Source organism: Haliotis asinina, chromosome 9 (genome assembly GCF_037392515.1).
Source record: "Haliotis asinina isolate JCU_RB_2024 chromosome 9, JCU_Hal_asi_v2, whole genome shotgun sequence".
In the NCBI taxonomy this organism is placed as follows: Eukaryota; Metazoa; Mollusca; class Gastropoda; order Lepetellida; family Haliotidae; genus Haliotis; species Haliotis asinina.
The window spans coordinates 37423211-37442315 of NC_090288.1; the positions used below are offsets into that span (position 1 = coordinate 37423211).

General features: G+C 37.6%; 1 protein-coding gene across 2 annotated transcripts in view; it reads left to right on the plus strand.

The window, feature by feature from the left end:
- Positions 1-7147: 7147 nt before the first annotated feature.
- LOC137297407 (protein MON2 homolog) overlaps positions 7148-19105 on the plus strand; it is an 82534-nt gene continuing 70576 nt past the window's right edge. For both annotated transcript variants that reach the window (XM_067829411.1, XM_067829412.1), the window contains exon 1: positions 7148-7270. The gene's annotated coding sequence lies outside the window, so the exon portion shown is untranslated. The remainder of the gene's footprint in view (positions 7271-19105) is intronic.

Here is a 19105-nt window from a genome sequence, read left to right on the forward strand (position 1 = left end):
TCTGTGGGCAATGAATAACTCAAATGCATATCAAAGTGAAATGCTACTTTTCTATTGTGTTAAAGTTCATTCATCTTTAATTTGTACAGAAATATTGTGTCTCAATGGAGCCGTAATTCTTTATTTCCATCCTTCCTAATTCCTCATCATTTTTAAAGATCATTTTACATATTTTGGACCATGAAAAATATTCCTTTAGTTAAATGTTGTATGTCACTAAGCACCACATTAGCTACCATTACTTTTTTTACATAGAAAATCTGAAGGTGTGATATGTTGTCACTCGGAACCAATTCTGGTTGAACAGGGTTCGTACAATCTTGAAAAAGCATTGTAATGTGTAGAATTTCAGATTAAACCAAACATTGCTCAGAAGTTAGGTGGTTTTTTTATTATTTTTAGTTTGGTCAGACACATTTTATTTCATGTTTTACGGATTGTTGTCCGTTGAAAACCTATTTTAAAGACAGATGCGAAAAAAAGAAAAATAAAGTTTCCAATAAAAGTAATATTCCTTCTAAATACTCAAAGTATTTTACTTTTGGCAATTTATGAAGTGAATATGGGTAAAGAAACAACCTAAAAAGTATTTTCTTGTGAGTTTATATTTTTAGCCAATGAAAACATTAGGATTTTATTTTTTGAGCGGGGAAATATAATTCTTTTATTTTCTCGTTCATGAAAAAATTTGGAAGGCAGGTCTGTCAAACAAGAAATAAACCTGGCCTGGCCTTAGATTTACTTTTAGAATTGCTGGTCATATTGGCCTTAAGTTTGCTTGAAAAAGCCTTGACAAAGCCTTGTATTTTGGTCTTGAAATTTTGCACGAAACTTGATGAAAGATGGGAAATGCAAGACATTTTGAAATGGTCTTCAAAATATTAATAGCTGTAGGAGAGAGTGAGTGAGTATGGTGATACACCACTTTTAGCAACATCCCAACAATATCACATTGGGGCACACCAGAATTAAGCTTCACACATAGTATCCATGCAGGGAATTGAACCCCAGTTGTCAGCATCACAAGCAAACACTTAAACCACTGGGCCACCCCAGAGTCTCTTCAGTCGCTGATTTACCTTAAATATGCTGACTATACTGCTAGTTAGGAGATAATCCTTTTGTGTTTACATTGTGGAAGTGATTATAGCTGTCATTTAAAACTGAACATGTTAGCATGTCCTTTATCAACCTCTGAACTGAAATTAAATGAGTGATAAGTGATACATTGGCGTTCAATTATCTGCTTGCCTTCAATGAAGTTTGCATAGTTACTTTTTAAAATTGAAAAGAAAACATTTTTGTTTATTGAAAGACATGTCAGTTTCACACTGAGTGCTAGACTATGATGCTTAGACGTGTTAGAAACTTCGACATTAGTATCATTACAATGTTTACATGCTCACACCTTCAGTACTTAGAGTTACTTTGGATGATTGTTCAGTCAGTTCGTCTTGGAACCAGGCTGGGTGAATATTTTCCTCCCTATCTGACCCAAACACATCAAAGAAATAGCTGACGTAGAATGTGATAGTTCCAGGCGTGACTGATGACATGTTTGTTTACCTTTGTAAAGGTTAATGAGTGCAAAATATTCCTACTCGCAGTGAACCGGCTGTCAGAAGTGGTTGTTGAAAATTTTTCACTTCTAATTTTTTAGTAACAGCCAATCAAAAACGAGTATACTTAAATGTGTCATGGCAGAATGGGAGTTCTTCCATGGGTAACTGTCAGAGACCTGCATTTCTATTGAATAATCATCCTCTACTATGGGATAAGGGATGGTTAGGTGACTTAGTGGGAACAATTTCTGATGTCCTTCATAATGACAGTGTTGAACTAATAAATGATAAAAGCGAGTAACCCACTCACTCAACTGTGTGATATAACACATACTGTTCAAAGTGTAATACGAATAAAAACACACTAACTGATTCTAGAAATATATTTTAGAAATAATCAGTCACTTTGACAGGAAGTGACATATTTGTTTATGTCAAAATGTTCCACAGTATTTCCTCTGATCCTACATGATCAAGTCGATTGTGGACCAAAAACTCTGACAGTTGTAAAGTGTTTACTTTGGTATCACAAGCTCATTATCTTGGAGATTAAACAAACATATATTCACATTTAGATCATTCAGTGATTCTGTGCCTAAAAATCCTTTGATGCCCTTTTTTTCCCCCAAGTATGTATGTTTGTAAATTATATGATCAAAGATACTGAAGGTAATTGAGAAGTTTGTTAAGTGAATTTGATAAGAAAATATCTTAAAATGGCAAGACAATCCTCATACGTTTTTAATGTTTGACTCTATATAGGTTGCAATTTTCTTTTATGAATTTAGAACTTCACAAATATTTTGATTTTAAATTATTCAAACTGTTGCAACATCACCTGAACACTTTGTCATTGTGACCTTTTACTCATGGAGATGTATATCCTTGCAAAAGATGACCTATTACTTATTATCTTACATTCGTGTCAAATACTTTTATTTCATTGGTCATGCTTTAAAAAAATTCTGTGGAAAAAATATTACCCGCTGCCATGGTAACCTGGTAACCGCTAAACTCTCCACTGAGAATCTGTATCGCTGGCAGTTATCTGACACCATAATTATGATGCATGCAGTTCCCGGAATTCAAAAACCAGTAGATTAGCTGGGGTTTTTTTTAGTTCACTGTCCCTGCTTCATTTAAACTGTATCATATGTTGAATCATTTGAACATCAACTTAACACAATTATCCATGTTCATTGCAGAGATAAGCTCATCAGAATGTGTTTTCTGATGTACGAAATCCAGTCGAGAAGCAGATACCATTTTGATTACATGTCATATAGTTGGTAGCAATCTTCAAAATAAACTAAAATGCTATTTTGTACATTTAACATGGCCGACTCTGGTAACGCTGCTACATAAAGGCGTACATCAGACCGTATTACCCTCGAGAGATGCATACAATTTCTAGTATTTAGTACGATTAAGCAAGGTTATTTTTGATTCCAAAGTTACATTCTTCATAGTGAAATAGAGAAATTTCTATTAATTATCTTTAGACGTCTTTTGACATTCAGTTTCTTCCGTTCGTCAGCAGTGTGTTACCTCCAAACATTTGATACATTGTAATGGGATGTCTGTGAGATTAGGTTTTTACTGTCATGAAAATGTTCACATCTTCTCGGGAGAATTTTAGAATAGCAACCATTAAATTTAAATGTTAAACTGTTATTTGCACTCTATGAATATGAAATTTCTTGGTACCATGAAAGGTCAACCTTCCTTATCCATATTCATTGAAGATGTTTATGGGCATACAGGGTTGTACGAGAAACACACACAAATCAAGAAAAACTAATTCAAATGTGTGTTAATTTAATATCTTTTCTCAAAGAAGTAATGAGGCTAGGTTTAGCCTTAGCTTTGTATCTATGTACATTTTTAGATTTGAAATTATATTTTTATGCTGCATACTGTCAGTTTAAAAACATAATTTAAAGAATAGCATCTTTACCCTTTAGGTGTGACTTAGTGCAGTGACATTTGTAGTTTGTAACTTTGGCAGTATTTATTCATCTTATCCCAATAAATCCTATGAAACTTTGTTTTGTCCAAGATGACCATGGTCAAACATGGTAAAATGGCAGTGGTCTACCATGGAATACTATGTAAAGAAATATTGGTAACCATGGTTTAGCATGGAAGACCATGGTAATGCCATTATTTTCTGTAGTAAGCTATGATTGACCATGGTCAATGCAAACAGATAGTGAAAAGAAACATTTGCTAGCTTGTCCAATCAGGCATGTCGTGAAGTTCTTTGGTTTTTTCTATGACTACCAATCAATGTCATGCAAAGTGTCATGAAAACTGCACCTCCTCAGGTCATGATTCATAATTCATGGTCAGCTTCACTGACTTGGTTGACATGTCCTTGTATCCCAGTTGTTCACATGAATGCCCATACTGTTGTTCACTGGATTGTCTGGTCCAGACTTCATTATTTACAGACTGACACCATTATAACTAGAATATAGCTAGCATGTGGCATAAAACTAAACTCACTCATTAATCAAGCCTACTGTTTACCTTATTTAAGATGGTAATCTGCTTTGTAAGGATGCATTGTTTATTCATAACTTTGGAAAAGAATTTATCATATTGTTTTTGGCATCATATAGGTGAGCTTCAGTAACAGTAACACTCTTGTTTCATGGAGAAAATTCAAATTTAAAAAGAATAGATGCATTAAATTTACTCAGCATTTCACTTTGAGGCAGGCGCTTTCTTACCCTGCACCTGAGACAGATTTGTCATCCAAGAAACTTTACCGTTATAGCTAGAATTTCATAATGAACAGCTCTTTTTTCTCAAGCTTGATGGTTTGTTTTCAGTGTTATCGTAGGCGAGGACAAATATGAAAACTCAGCACTTATAAATTTTGATTTTAAGTCTGAAACTTGAAGCTTGTCAATTATTCTTTTATGCTGGACTCCAAAGCTCTATACAATCCAGACAAAGAGAAATGTATCGCTGGGTCCAACATACTTATCATCAAATCCCTGTATCAAAGATCATCTGTAATCTCCAAAACTGTGTTTCTCCAAGGACTCCATATATTTGAGACAAGTGTAATATGTACTATGTCTTCTTTAAAACTCAAAGAATTTACTTGATGTTTAAGATCTCTGAGTAAAGAAACAAGATCAAAATATTTCATTTTCGACTTTGTACACCACTATTCCTCAAGACAAACTGAAGGGGACAACTTTATTCCTTGATCCATGGGGATTTTGTCATGTGGTCACCATAGATACAGTTACTGTTATAGATCTTCAAACGAACAGGACAATGTTTCAGTTAGAATCAAACAGCCAGTCCCATTCTACTGACAGACCTGGCAGGAACAGACGTAAAGGAGACCAGTGAGGCTGCCTTGTCTGTGTCACATCTGTGCATAAAGATTGAGACAAAACACTTTCCTCAAGTGTGTTTGACAAGTGTATGACAAGACAGTGACAAGAGTGGGTGTATGGCAAGAATGTATGACAATCTTGTATGACAAGTGTGTGTGACAAGAGAGTGTATGACATGAGCATACGAGAACAGCATATGGCAAGAATGTATGACAAGCTTGTATGACAAGTGTGTGTGACAAGAGAGTGTATGACATGAGCATATGAGAACAGTGTATGACAAGAGAATGTATGACCTAACTAGCCTGTACATATATTTTTGACAGGTGCTACTCGTAGGGAGGGTACGTTACACCTGGTATCATAACCATTTCATTGGCATTCATAAATTATGTTCAAGATATAGTTGGAATTATACAATCCACATTTTGGGCAGAGATTAATGATTAACATGGAAAGGGCATTTTCTCCTGAATTCTTGAAACATAAATGGCTTTACATTCAAAGATATTTTGACAATTTTATTACCTTTATTTATGATTTGGTCACTTCAATGCAGATATTCTTCTGAGCAATGTAAGTTTCATTATCAGCTTTTTTGGCAGTATTTTTCAAGGCTACAGTACATATTCATGATTAGAAAAAAGGCAACTCCATAAATTAGTATTCATTTTTCATCAGTGGTTCCTTGAGAATTATACAATATTTGGATCATCAAATTTGCTACAGTTTACCGTGCGGAGTTGTCTCTTTGGCACATCAGGAACCTGTTCTTTTAGGTTTGAATTCCAGTTAATCTTTGTATGTTTTTAGGTTTGTTAGCTCCATACAAGGGCCCCGTTTCACATTCTCATAAGACCAAGATCTCGCTACTTTCCTCATAGCATTCCTACTTCCTATGCTGTAACACTGACTCATGATAGTCATAGTGTTACAAGAGCTTTGTAAAACGGGGCCCTGTACTTATGGGTTTCACCATGGCCTTAAATGTCTAAGGCCTGCGTTACTCAGAGATATCAACCTCTACAATTTTATCGTACTCGCTACTACAAATTTCAGCCACATACTACACCAGTACAATTACAGTAGACATTCTTCAAAAACTGAAGAAAATTCATTAAAATTCATTTATATAAAAATAGAAAGAAAACATTTATTTTTGTCAGTTAAATATATTTTTGCCAAAAAGAGACATCAAGATTGGAAGAAATGTACCGTATATTACCGCATATAAGCCGAGCCCGTGGATAATTTGGAAATCTGCTGTTGTAGGAATGTGAAATTAAAGCTTCACTATTGATAGTATCATAAGTATATAGTTGACTACTAATTTTCCGGTCAAACTACCAGTTTTTGTCCAAATTAAATTAGTATTTGTGACCCTTTGGGTCGGCATCTTTGCATCACTTATGCCGCTCACACCCTGAGACTGACAGCCATATCCATTTAACTAAGCACTTAAACAAACATAGAATAACCTTGCTTTAATGGGAATTGACATATCGTTGTTAGGAGTTTATTTGGATTTATTGAAATGTTTTAATATCACCTATATTTATGTCTCAATGATAACAAATGTGTGAATTTATATCATTTGAAAAAAATAAGGGATATTCCTTTTTTCGAGCATACCACTAGCCAATGCCAATGCATATGAGGAAAAGTAATATATGTATCCATGCAGATGGAATGTGTCCAAAGGAATTGAATAAGTTTTCACATTTCCCCTTAATTTCTCTTCAGCATCTGTTTCATCATTTGCATTTTAGCAATCTTGTAAATCCAATATCCCTTATCTCTTTTAATGGTATACAACCATATAACCCTTAATACAGAAATTTACGGACAGTGGACTTGGAGTAATGATAAGCATTATCATCCTAAGATAATTGTACCTCCTGATGTCCTTGAATGGTTTTAGATCAGTAATAAAAACATCTCTATAGTCCTGCATGGCTGTCAGATTGTGTTAGGGGTTTTATGTTTCTTATATTTATTTATTAAAACAAGTGACACAGTCCTGCCCATACATGTTAAAAAAACTGCTATACTATATACAGAAAGCTAATTTATCTTTAAGTAAAAAGTAACCAAACAATTATCGGTCAGTGTCACTCATTTCATCCTGATTAGCATCACAGCAGCATTCTGAACAGGTATCTGCAAGCTAACTAGGTCGCTGAATTTCACAGGGAACAGATTGTGTCAACACCTGTTAGAGGCAGAATCTATTTTTAGCATTGCCTTCGTGTACAAAGCGGAAGTGCACCAGGGAGAAACAGACAGGCCATTTTATTCAGTATTGAACTTGGTATAACCTCCAAACATTAACGATAAGGCCGAATTAGGGTGAGTATAATTCCAGGATGCATTGTAATCCCAAATATGGATGCTATATAACATGATGTCCAGTGATGATGAGAATCATGATCACACAAACAAGCTGTCAGTCATATGATAATCTCTGGTCTTCATCATATTTGAAGATATTTATCACTCAAAATAACATTCCTATCTGTTTTGTTGCTTAGATAGTCATGTGATACATGGCTTGTATGACAGTATGATGTGCTGTCTAAAAAATCATTTCAAACACCAGGCGATGATCTGCACTGTTCACCCAGGCTCACTGGATTGATAGCCATTACCCAATTCATCTAGATAATCTCCGGTTGTGTTGAGGTACTAAATCCAAGCATTATTCCAATCATGTTTGTTTTATCTTCAATTGGGCCAATGATTTGTTTTATGCAGTCATGTCATTGTTGTTCTAAACTTAGTTTAATCTTGATAAGCATCCACTTATGTTATATAACTGGCATTTTTAAGCACCTTCATGCATAAAAAAGAATAAAATGAGAGAAATGTGATACAACACCGACATAATTATTTCCAACAATTATGTTAAGTTCTAAACACAGAGTTTAATATTGATAAGCATTGACTTATGTTTTATAACTGGCATTTTTAAGCACCTTCATACATTAACATAAAAAGAATAAAATGAGACAAATGTGATACAACACCGACATAATGATTGCCAACAATGATGATAAAACTGTAAAACCAAGCCATTGTTGTTTTAAATGGACTCTAATTGATGTGAAATGCTACAATATTCAAGGCATTAATTAGACACAATCACCGGAGCTCATGATGGATAGATGTTTCTCTATTTTGAGAGGATGTTGTTTGATAAAACTGTATGGAAATGTGATTGAAATAGAATTAAATTAACAATGACAATTGTTTTTAAGCTCATAATTGCAGGAAGCAAACAGAAAATGTGGCATGTGACTATATTATCTTTTCAAGAAGGCATTATATCACTGTATCTTAATGGAGTTTATGTAAGATGTATGATATATCTGAAAATACACAATGCCATTTAGAAAGTGATCAGATGGGACACGTGTTATGTTTGGAATTACCCTTTCTCAGTAAAGTACAGATTCTAGTAATTTTGTTGGGTTGAGTCCCATCCATGGTTTGAACCCAAAGTGTCAGAGTCAAGCACCCAATCACTAACAAAAGTACTGCAATCTGTACTTCACTGAGAAGCTGTAATACCAAATACAACTTATGTTACATATATATGTCTGGACTGGGAGGTTACATGGTATGTACAAATGAGCAGCAGCAAATAGTAATGTCTCAGAACTTACATATATTTTCAATAAACCAACCCTACCCTTGCCTCTTCACACATGTATTCCTCAATCAAACAGCCCCGCCCTCAGTTGCTACATAAACGTATTCCTCAATCTAGCAGCCCCACCCTCAGCTGCTACATAAACGTATTCCTCGGTCTAGCAGCCCCACCCTCAGTCCCTACACACATGTATTCCTCAATCTAGCAGCCCCACCCTCAGTCCCTACACACATGTATTCCTCATTCTAGCAGCCCCACCCTCAGTCCCTACACACATGTATTCCTCATTCTAGCAGCCCCACCCTCAGTCCCTACACACATGTATTCCTCATTCTAGCAGCCCCATCCTCAGTCCCTACACACATGTATTCCTCATTCTAGCAGCACCATCCTCAGTCCCTACACACATGTATTCCTCATTCTAGCAGCACCATCCTCAGTCCCTACACACATGTATTCCTCATTCTAGCAGCCCCATCCTCAGTCCCTACACACATGTATTCCTCATTCAAGCATCCCCACCCTCAGTCCCTACACACATGTATTCCTCATTCTAGCAGCCCCATCCTCAGTCCCTACACACATGTATTCCTCATTCTAGCAGCCCCATCCTCAGTCCCTACACACATGTATTCCTCATTCTAGCAGCCCCATCCTCAGTCCCTACACACATGTATTCCTCATTCTAGCAGCCCCATCCTCAGTCCCTACACACATGTATTCCTCATTCTAGCAGCACCATCCTCAGTCCCTACACACATGTATTCCTCATTCTAGCAGCACCATCCTCAGTGTCGAACCACATGTATTCCTCATTCAAGCATCCCCACCCTCAGTCCCTACACACATGTATTCCTCATTCTAGCAGCACCATCCTCAGTCCCTACACACATGTATTCCTCATTCTAGCAGCCCCATCCTCAGTCCCTACACACATGTATTCCTCATTCTAGCAGCCCCACCCTCAGTCCCTACACACATGTATTCCTCATTCTAGCAGCCCCATCCTCAGTCCCTACACACATGTATTCCTCATTCTAGCAGCACCATCCTCAGTCCCTACACACATGTATTCCTCATTCTAGCAGCCCCACCCTCAGTCCCTACACACATGTATTCCTCATTCTAGCAGCACCATCCTCAGTCCCTACACACATGTATTCCTCATTCTAGCAGCACCATCCTCAGTCCCTACACACATGTATTCCTCATTCTAGCAGCCCCACCCTCAGTCCCTACACACATGTATTCCTCATTCTAGCAGCCCCACCCTCAGTCCCTACACACATGTATTCCTCATTCTAGCAGCCCCATCCTCAGTCCCTACACACATGTATTCCTCATTCTAGCAGCACCATCCTCAGTGTCGAACCACATGTATTCCTCAATCTAGCAGCCCCACCCTCAGTCCCTACACACATGTATTCCTCATTCTAGCAGCCCCACCCTCAGTCCCTACACACATGTATTCCTCATTCTAGCAGCACCATCCTCAGTGTCGAACCACATGTATTCCTCAATCTAGCAGCCCCACCCTCAGTCCCTACACACATGTATTCCTCAATCTAGCAGCCCCACCCTCAGTCCCTACACACATGTATTCCTCATTCAAGCATCCCCACCCTCAGTCCCTACACACATGTAATCTTCAGTCAAGCAGCCATACTCTCGGTCTCTACACACTTTTATTTCTCAAACTGGCAGCCCTACCCTCGGTGCCTACACACATGTATTTTGCAGTCAAGCAGCCCTACCTTAAGTGTCTACATACATATATTTCTCAATATAACTACCCCATCTTCATTGTCTACAAACATGTATTCCTCAATCTAGCAGCCTCACCCACAGTCCCTACACACTTGTGTTCATCAATCTAGCAGCCCTACCCACAGTCCCTACACACTTGTGTTCATCAATCTAGCGGCCCCACCCACAGTCCCTACACACTTGTGTTCATCAATCTAGCGGCCGTACCCACAGTCCCTACACACTTGTGTTCATCAATCTAGCAGCCCCACCCACAGTCCCTACACACTTGTGTTCATCAATCTAGCAGCCCCACCCTCAGTCCCTACACACTTGTGTTCATCAATCTAGCAAAGTCCCTACACATGTGTGTTCCTCAATCTAGCAACCCCACCCTCAGTGTCTACGTACATATTTTCCTCAATCTAACAGTCCCCCCTCCTCAATCTAGCAGCCCCACCCACAGTCCCTACACAATTGTGTTCATCAATCTAGCAGCCCTACCCACAGTCCCTACACACTTGTGTTCATCAATCTAGCAGCCCCACCCACAGTCCCTACACACTTGTGTTCATCAATCTAGCAGCCCCACCCACAGTCCCTACACACTTGTGTTCATCAATCTAGCAGCCCTACCTACAGTCCCTACACACTTGTGTTCCTCAATCTAGCAGCCCCACCCTCAGTGTCTACGTACATATTTTCCTCAATCTAACAGCCCCACCCTCAGTCCCTACACACTTGTGTTCATCAATCTAGCAGCCCTAACTACAGTCCCTACACACTTGTGTTCCTCAATCTAGCAGCCCCACCCTCAGTGTCTACGTACATATTTTCCTCAGTCTAACAGTCCCACTCTCATTGCCTACACACATGTATTCCTCTGTCAAGCAGCCACATTCTCAGTGTCTACACACGTGTTCCTCAATCTAGCAGCCTTGCTGTCAGTCCCTACACATGTGTATTCCTCAATCTAGCAGCCCCACCCTCAGTGCCAACACATATGTTGGCCCACCGTCAGTGCCAACACACATGTATTCCTCTGCCAAGCAGCCCCATTCTCAGTGTCTACACAAAAGTATTCCTCAATCTAACAGCCCTACCCTCAGTCACTACAAACATGTACTCCTCGATCTAGCAGCCCCACCTGCAGACAATACATAGGTGTTCCATTACCCAGCCCCTATCCTTCCCTCTCTGTATTCCGTTTTCTGCTCAACCCTCTTTCTTTGAGGTTATATATTTGTCTGTCTCTCAGTCTCTGAAGCTCATTTTCCCTACTACCTTACAATGCTAAAGCCCTGAGTGAAGCCAGTCTAGATTTCCTGAGGTTCTAAATGTCATATCTGACTGTTACTGTCAAATTTATGTTTTTTCAGAAACTAAGCATTATTCCAGAATATGTGCCTGAGATATGTTGAAACTCATCTCCAAATACCTGTTGGATGTACGCAGCCCCTCTGTGTTACACCTCTTCAACAGCCCCACTCCCAAATCTATTTTCCAAAATGCAAGGCATTGATCCACTCCCACTTGTCACCAGAGCTATTGCACAGTTGCAATCCTTGAGCTGTACACATCATGTTTCATCGTTCAGCCCTATTAGATAGTGTTCAGCTTACGTTTCTGATGTCATGATGATCATACTGTTAGTTGCCTCTTGTAGGCTCACTCTCGATCAGCCTTCCTCATTCAGGAGACTAACAGATGTACCGATGCATCATTGCATCTCTCCAGCATTACAGTGTTAAGTGATACATGTTGCAAAATAACGTCAGCAAGGTTTCTATACTGTATATTACCATATATAACCTGAATTTTGAGAGAAAACAAAGCAGTCTGTAGAAGGGGGTCAGCTTATCTATGAGACAATTTTTAAAAAATGAATCTCATTAAAGTAGAGGTTCATGTTTATGTCCTGTGTTCAAAAACTTGACAATAAGCCTGAGTTGTGTTTCTTTTGCTTTTCAGTATATCTGTAAATATTCATGATGAAAGAGGCAGTTATGTTAGGAGGCATGGTTGATTGTTTGCATTTTGGGATCTGTGAGGCTCATCCTATTGGGGTATTGAGTTTGTTTTGTCTGTTACACTTGTTTGGAAGCTATTGAATCTGGACTGGATAATCCATTTATGGTCTGATTGAAATGAGTCTCTTTAGACTCAGACAGAAAAACGCATTGCTCATTTCTGCTCTAATCTCTCTTCAGTAAAGTCATGATCCTATGTTTCCTATCTCCCTACCCTTGAGATCTCCCTGACCAGATCAGGTCGTCAGACTCACTGACTTGGATTACACATCATCGTATCCTAGTTGCGGAGATTATCATTGATGGTGTTGATCACTGAATTGTCTGTTCTAGACTTTATTTACTAACTGTTGCTATATAGATGGAATATATTACTGAGTGTTGCATTAAACACCAAACAATCGAAGAAAAAATATCAATGCTGCACCACTACTACTAGTGGCTGTCCGTGGGTTCTTCTGGGGTGTTGGTGTAATGGTTAAAGCATTTGCTTGTTAAGCTGAAGGCCCTGGTTTGATTCCTCACATGGGTACAATATTTCTAGTGTCACCTACATTGTGTTGGTGGAATGTTGCTAAAAGCAACATGAAACCCAACTCACTCTCTTGTTGACATTAAACGTCTGCATGAAGGTGAGATACAGTGTCCTATTTTTATCTGTCAGTACTTAATGAATCTATAATAGCTTGGACCTAAAGTACACTTCAAGGTGTCCAAAATATTTGCCAACCTTCTGTCATTTGAAAGGAAGCAGGGTGCTACCTCTGGTCACTGTCTGCCTTTCAGAGTAGCTCATCTTGCCTTTTCTAAGGTATCAGTTATGTTTATGTAAAATACACTTTGAAGTGATGGGCTCTATATCAGTGCTCTCCTTTGAAGACTTTCCAAACCTATTAAGAAGGTAATGTTTGATCTCGGAAGATAAAACATTTTGTGTCAGGACTGGACTAGATGTTCCTATCAACCTCAGCTTGACACGATTTGACTTGAAATGAGCTAAAGAGCTATTTTAAACTTTGCATTGCAATTGTTGGTGTATGAAATGCTCTTAGACAGGCGTATGACACTCAGATTGTCTTGGTTGCTGTCACTCTCTTGTTCAAAATGACAGCCAGGAAGGGCCATCTCTGAGAAGTACTGAATTACTATATTTAGTGAACTGAAAGTGTCATATACCATTGACTGTCACTCATAAAAATGCTGATTTTTTTGCTGTTATTGTAGATAAAAGGCACACTGGGCATAAATATTAAACTTGTGTTTTCCATATGATGTGATTATAGCTTATTAATGAATCTGTTCTGATCAAGCTGTCTGTAGTCATCACACTGGTTTTACATTTGTGGGACAACTACTTTAAAATAGGCCATGGAGATGCTGATCTATTTTAGTATGTCTGATTCTCTTAAAATGCTCATTTATGCAAACACGGTTAAAACATGCAATATGATGTGAATTTTGTGATAAAAAATTACTTTATAGGGTTGTATTTCTGGATGTCATCTGGATTATTTCTGACGTCATTGAGCCTTTTAAGCTTAACGGGGTGTATCATCAGATGGTTAGTGGTTGCTAACACGAGTATCATTCCTTTCTGCTTCTATGACAAGCTGAAAGTTGAGAGTTAAATGACCATGTTTGGGGCATTTATTTGGGAAATTTTTAGGCTATCCCTTTATTATTGTGCATATTGTGCACATTTTGTGCAGGTCATATAGGAAGCAAATCTGTGAGTACAAATAATCACAAGGAAATCAGCTGTATTTAAACAGTGGGAAACAAACAGCATTACTGGATAATGATCCAGATCAGAGTCTAAGCCATGAAATAAATCAGCAACATAGCCAGTTTTACAGAGGTTGGTGATGTAGATGGTTGGTGACTAGATCTCTGAAAAGGGTCGGTAGTAACCTTGCTCATCACCAGAGTTTAGTTCTCCACATGGGAACAGTGTGTGATGCCCATTTCTGTTGTGCCCTGCTGTGCTTTTGTTGGAATATTGCTGAAAATGCATAGGACTAAAACTCACTCACTGATGTCTGAAAATACAACTTCTGCATGTAATTGGACAACTATAGTTTGGGGACATTGATGATTCATTTTCCTTGGACTTGTATCATCAAAATAGCTGACTTGACTAGAATTGGGGTAGTTTTTGATACATGACTTCAAACAGCCAACTTTAACAGTATATTGTCTAGTTGTGGACCAATGACTGGCCTTTAAATAGTTTGACAATCAACTTAAGAGTGATTGGGTTAGACTCACACAAGTCTCAAAGGTAATGAATAATAGCTTAAATGATAATTTCTAGAACACATTGTCTTTCTAACACCCAGGCTTACTGTCCACTTATCTACACTCTAATAAAGATAGAATTAGTGTCCATCAATGGGTTGAAAATTTAGTACAGCCTTAGTGCCAGGCTTGGAATGGATAATTTAGTTGTTAATCAGTGTCTAGTACAAACAACTTTAGTAGGTGATCGACAAGATCTGTTCCATTAAAAGAAATGTAGCCACTGAAAAGGTCAAAAGCCCAAAGAAGTAACGAAAGTTCAAGCAAGGCTTGGGCTGAAAAGTATCCTCTGTATAGTACAGACTGCAGTCAGTAACTAATCTTGTCGAGGCTGCAGGCTGACAACGAATCTTGCCTGGTCATGTAAAGCAAGCATTTGGCAGACTTTGACCAAACATGAAATCATGTTACGAAAACTGGTAGATTATCTTTTTCTGAGATGGTTTAGTAAGGAAATGCCTCTAAATTCACTTGATATTTGTTGAGAATTAATTTTGATGAATGGTTTAAGCTTAATACATTTTACACTCTCCATCCTAAATATTCTGTGATGGTGCCTCTCGGGTAATTGCATCTCTTCAGGCTGCTGAAGTACACCATCTCGATTTTCCCTGTCTCCACAGCATCACTTTCATTCACAGACATAGAAAGTTGTTCCAAACTGATCAGAAAGGAAGTCATGGGTTAACTCTTTCGATTTAGTGGAAAAATGTTTTAGTCATTGTTGATGTTTTGTGTCTTACTACTTTCAGCTCTTTAGTTCAAATTTAGGTAATTATGCACAAAACAAAAAAAATTATTTAAGAACTAAATTAATGCAAAATTGATACACCTTGTTGGATTTATAAAATGGAATAATACCTTTAGCCTTGTGTATTGCAGTTTGGGGCATCTGCTACACACGTGGCTTTGAATGCTACTGAGTTATTAGTTTCATTGCTGTTGACACAACTATGGCAATAAACACCAATGGTTCTCTAAAGTATGCTAAAGTTTTAAAATGATACATGCCAGTGAAACTAAATATCTTTGCATTACGTAACTAAACGTGACTGACATTCTTAAAAGTATTAACTATCATTTTTAGATGTGTGTTGTGTGTGAGGATACCGAATGGATGCAGTACACACTTTGACAAAATTCATTCCTTCAGTGATAGTTTAGTACAATGATTGAACAATAATGTGTAACCATTATTGTGAATTAGTGTAACGTTTTTTGTTGGGTTTTTTTGTCGTTCATTTTAATTTGGGATCACCAGATCATCTTTTAGTGTATGTTTGAGGGTTCACAGTTTCACAGTGAACACGAAAAGCATTGTAAAGCTGATGTTTAATGATTTTCTAATACCAGCATTCATATCAGTTTACTTACAGTTACGGTGTCAAGTTCAAGGCACCAGAATCACTCAAACTACTAGGTGTTGCTCTGATTTACAGCAACTTTTTGTAACATTGTCATCTGTTTCCGCATAATTTTACTGACAGTGAGTGAATGAGTATGGTTTCATGCCACTTTTGGTAATATTCCATCACTGCCATGGTGAGGGAGACCAGAAATGGGCTTCACACATTGTACCCATGTGGGGAATCGAACCTGGGTCTTTGGTATGATGAGCCAATGCCTTAACCACAATACTACCCTACCGGCCCTGAGAGTGAGATTGACGATGCCTGAATTGAATGTTGAATAATATGACGGTGGTAATTGATCCTTCATACAATACAATAGGTACGCATGATTTCATCAGATAAAGTCAACTATGTTAATTGTGAGCAAAAATTGTTATACATGAGTCAAGATCATTGTCAAAAACAGTGATGGCTGGATAGCTAGTGGTTAGAGTGTTTGCTTGTCATCCTGAAGCCACGTGGGTACATGTGGGTACAGTTTGTCAAACTTAATTCTGTTGATGTTCCCTGTGATGTCGCTTGAATATTGCTGGAAGTGGTGTAAAACCTCTCTCACTAATTGAGTCTGTCATTCACTGTCAGTTGACTTTTAATACCACAAGGAAGAAGTTTGGATATGCATGCTTACTTGTTTGTTTGTTTAAAGCCACACTGGGTGATATTCCAGGTCCATGACAGCAGTCTGTGAACAATCTAGTGACTGATGTCATGACCACAGATGTAGGCAATTAGGATGCTTTGAAGTGTCAACCAAGTCAGTGAGCCACAACCACCAAACTTCTTAATCACATAGCTCTTACAACAATCATGGGTTGCTGATGACCATCTTTAGACGGTATCTTCACAGGGTCTGTAACGAAATCTTTACAAGAAAGCACAAATAGAGAAAAACAAATTGCACACAATTATTCATCTTTCAAAGAAATGATCAACAATATTCTGTTTGAAAACTAAAATATTTTCAATACTGTGTTAGTGACATGCAGTCATTATAACATTTAGTTGTAGTATTTTTCAAAGTGCCAACACCATAAATGTTGAACAAGTAAGTAACAAAGTTATTAGTTTCAAGCTTCATACGTTATAAAAAGATCATTGCCTGCATGAAGTAAACCTACATACACACATGCTTTATGACATTCACATCTGGATTGGTTGGTTATAAGTGATATATATTTAGTAAATCTGGTTCTGAGATAATACAGAGCATAAAGTATGCATAGGAAATGTCTAGTCTCACTGAGTACCAATTGTCTGAGATTATTTTGAGCCATAAAAAACAATAAGGGGTAAAGAGCCTATTGGCTACTTATGGTGTAGAAGTTGTAGATTCCATTTCTACGAGCTGGTATTTGGTTAGATGATTAACGATAAGACACCTGCAAACCAAGAAATAATATTGACTTATATTTGTGTATTACTTTTTGATGACCTGTTTCAGTCTTACGATTCATTGTCCTTGTCTGTCGATTTCCTCTTTTCCACTGAACAGACTGTAAGGATGTGAATTAAAGTTCACCTACAATCTGTTCCTCTTCTCCAAGGAGCTGACAGTTGCTGTAGATTGGAATTGTGAGGACTATGTCTACCACCCTATTAGGACTCAAAAGAAAATCTTGATATTTGTAAATATTCAGAATGTGTCTTCTGTTAAGAATCCACCTGACCTATCATTTGCTTCCCAGAAAAATGGTTTTCAGATAAAAATCCTGCCTTTGAAATGAAGAAATGATATTTTATTAAAACAATTCCATGTATTTAAATTTTACGTTGAAGTGTTAAATACATGTGATAAATTCTTGTCAGGAAGAACAAAAGTTAAATTCTAATGTTTTCAGTGGCCAAAAATACAAACTTACATGAATTTGATTTTAGATTTTTCGTGCCTTGTACACTTTATGAATTACTTAGTATTTAAAAGGAATATAACTTTGGTGATTTATTTTTATCCTCCCAGCGTGTAATGCGGGGGTATATAGTTGGAGGGATGGGCTTTGTTTCCGGAGCACAACTCAGAAACTTCTAAATATTTTTCTGCAAAACTTGGCAGATATGTAGGGGAGACCCTAAAGTGGTGCCTTTTGCTATTTACAGATTTTTGTGATGTATGATTTTCTTGGTTTCCATGGAAACAGTTCTGACTGAGTCTCAAAATGGAGGGAAGGGCTTTGTATCTGGAGGACAACTAGAAAACTATTTAATATCTTACAGCAAAACTATTTAATATCTTACTGCAAAACTTGGCAGATATTTGAGGCAGACCACAAAGCAGTGCCTTTTTCTATTTACAGTCTTTTAGCATTTTTATTTTTCCCAGTTTCCATTGAAACAATTCTGACTTAGTCTCAAAATGAAGAGATAAGCTTCGTTTCTGGAGCACAACTCGAAAACCATTTGATATCTTTCAACAGATCTTGGCAGATATTTGAGACAGTTCTTGAAGTGGTGCCTTTTGCTGTTTACAGATATATAGCACTTATATTTTTCATGACTTCCATGGAAACGATTCAAACTGATTCTAAGAAAACGTCAAGTAACTGTGAGATGATTTGTCCTTTCAAATATGTAGGGGCCGGGGGATATGTCATCTTCTGATACTTCATGTTATTAATCTTGCTGTCTTAAGGTTTTCTGAAGACAAAAATGTGGAAAACAAGAAATAAATCTGATCTGGCTTAAACAAAATTTTTATCTCTCTGTTCAGTAAAATGAAAGAGCATTTGACAGATAACAGCCACTTACACTGTTGCAACATGGTTGAAATTTAATGTGGAACAGGATATCCTCAGTAAATAACAAATTTAGGCAAATTTCAAAAGTGTCAACCCTCCTCGTCACCTTTGTAGCAAAGTTTTATAAAACCCGATTTCAAAAATATTATCATTTGCAATATTCTTCATAATATGGAGGAAATGAGATATTTTGAGTTACAACATAAAAATGTTCACGTGTGATATCAAGAAAAACATTTCTTTTGCTGTTTCTCAGCTGGTGTTGATTGTTCAAGGTTGGCACCAAGTGAGGCTTTCTGCTTAGGTAAAGGAGA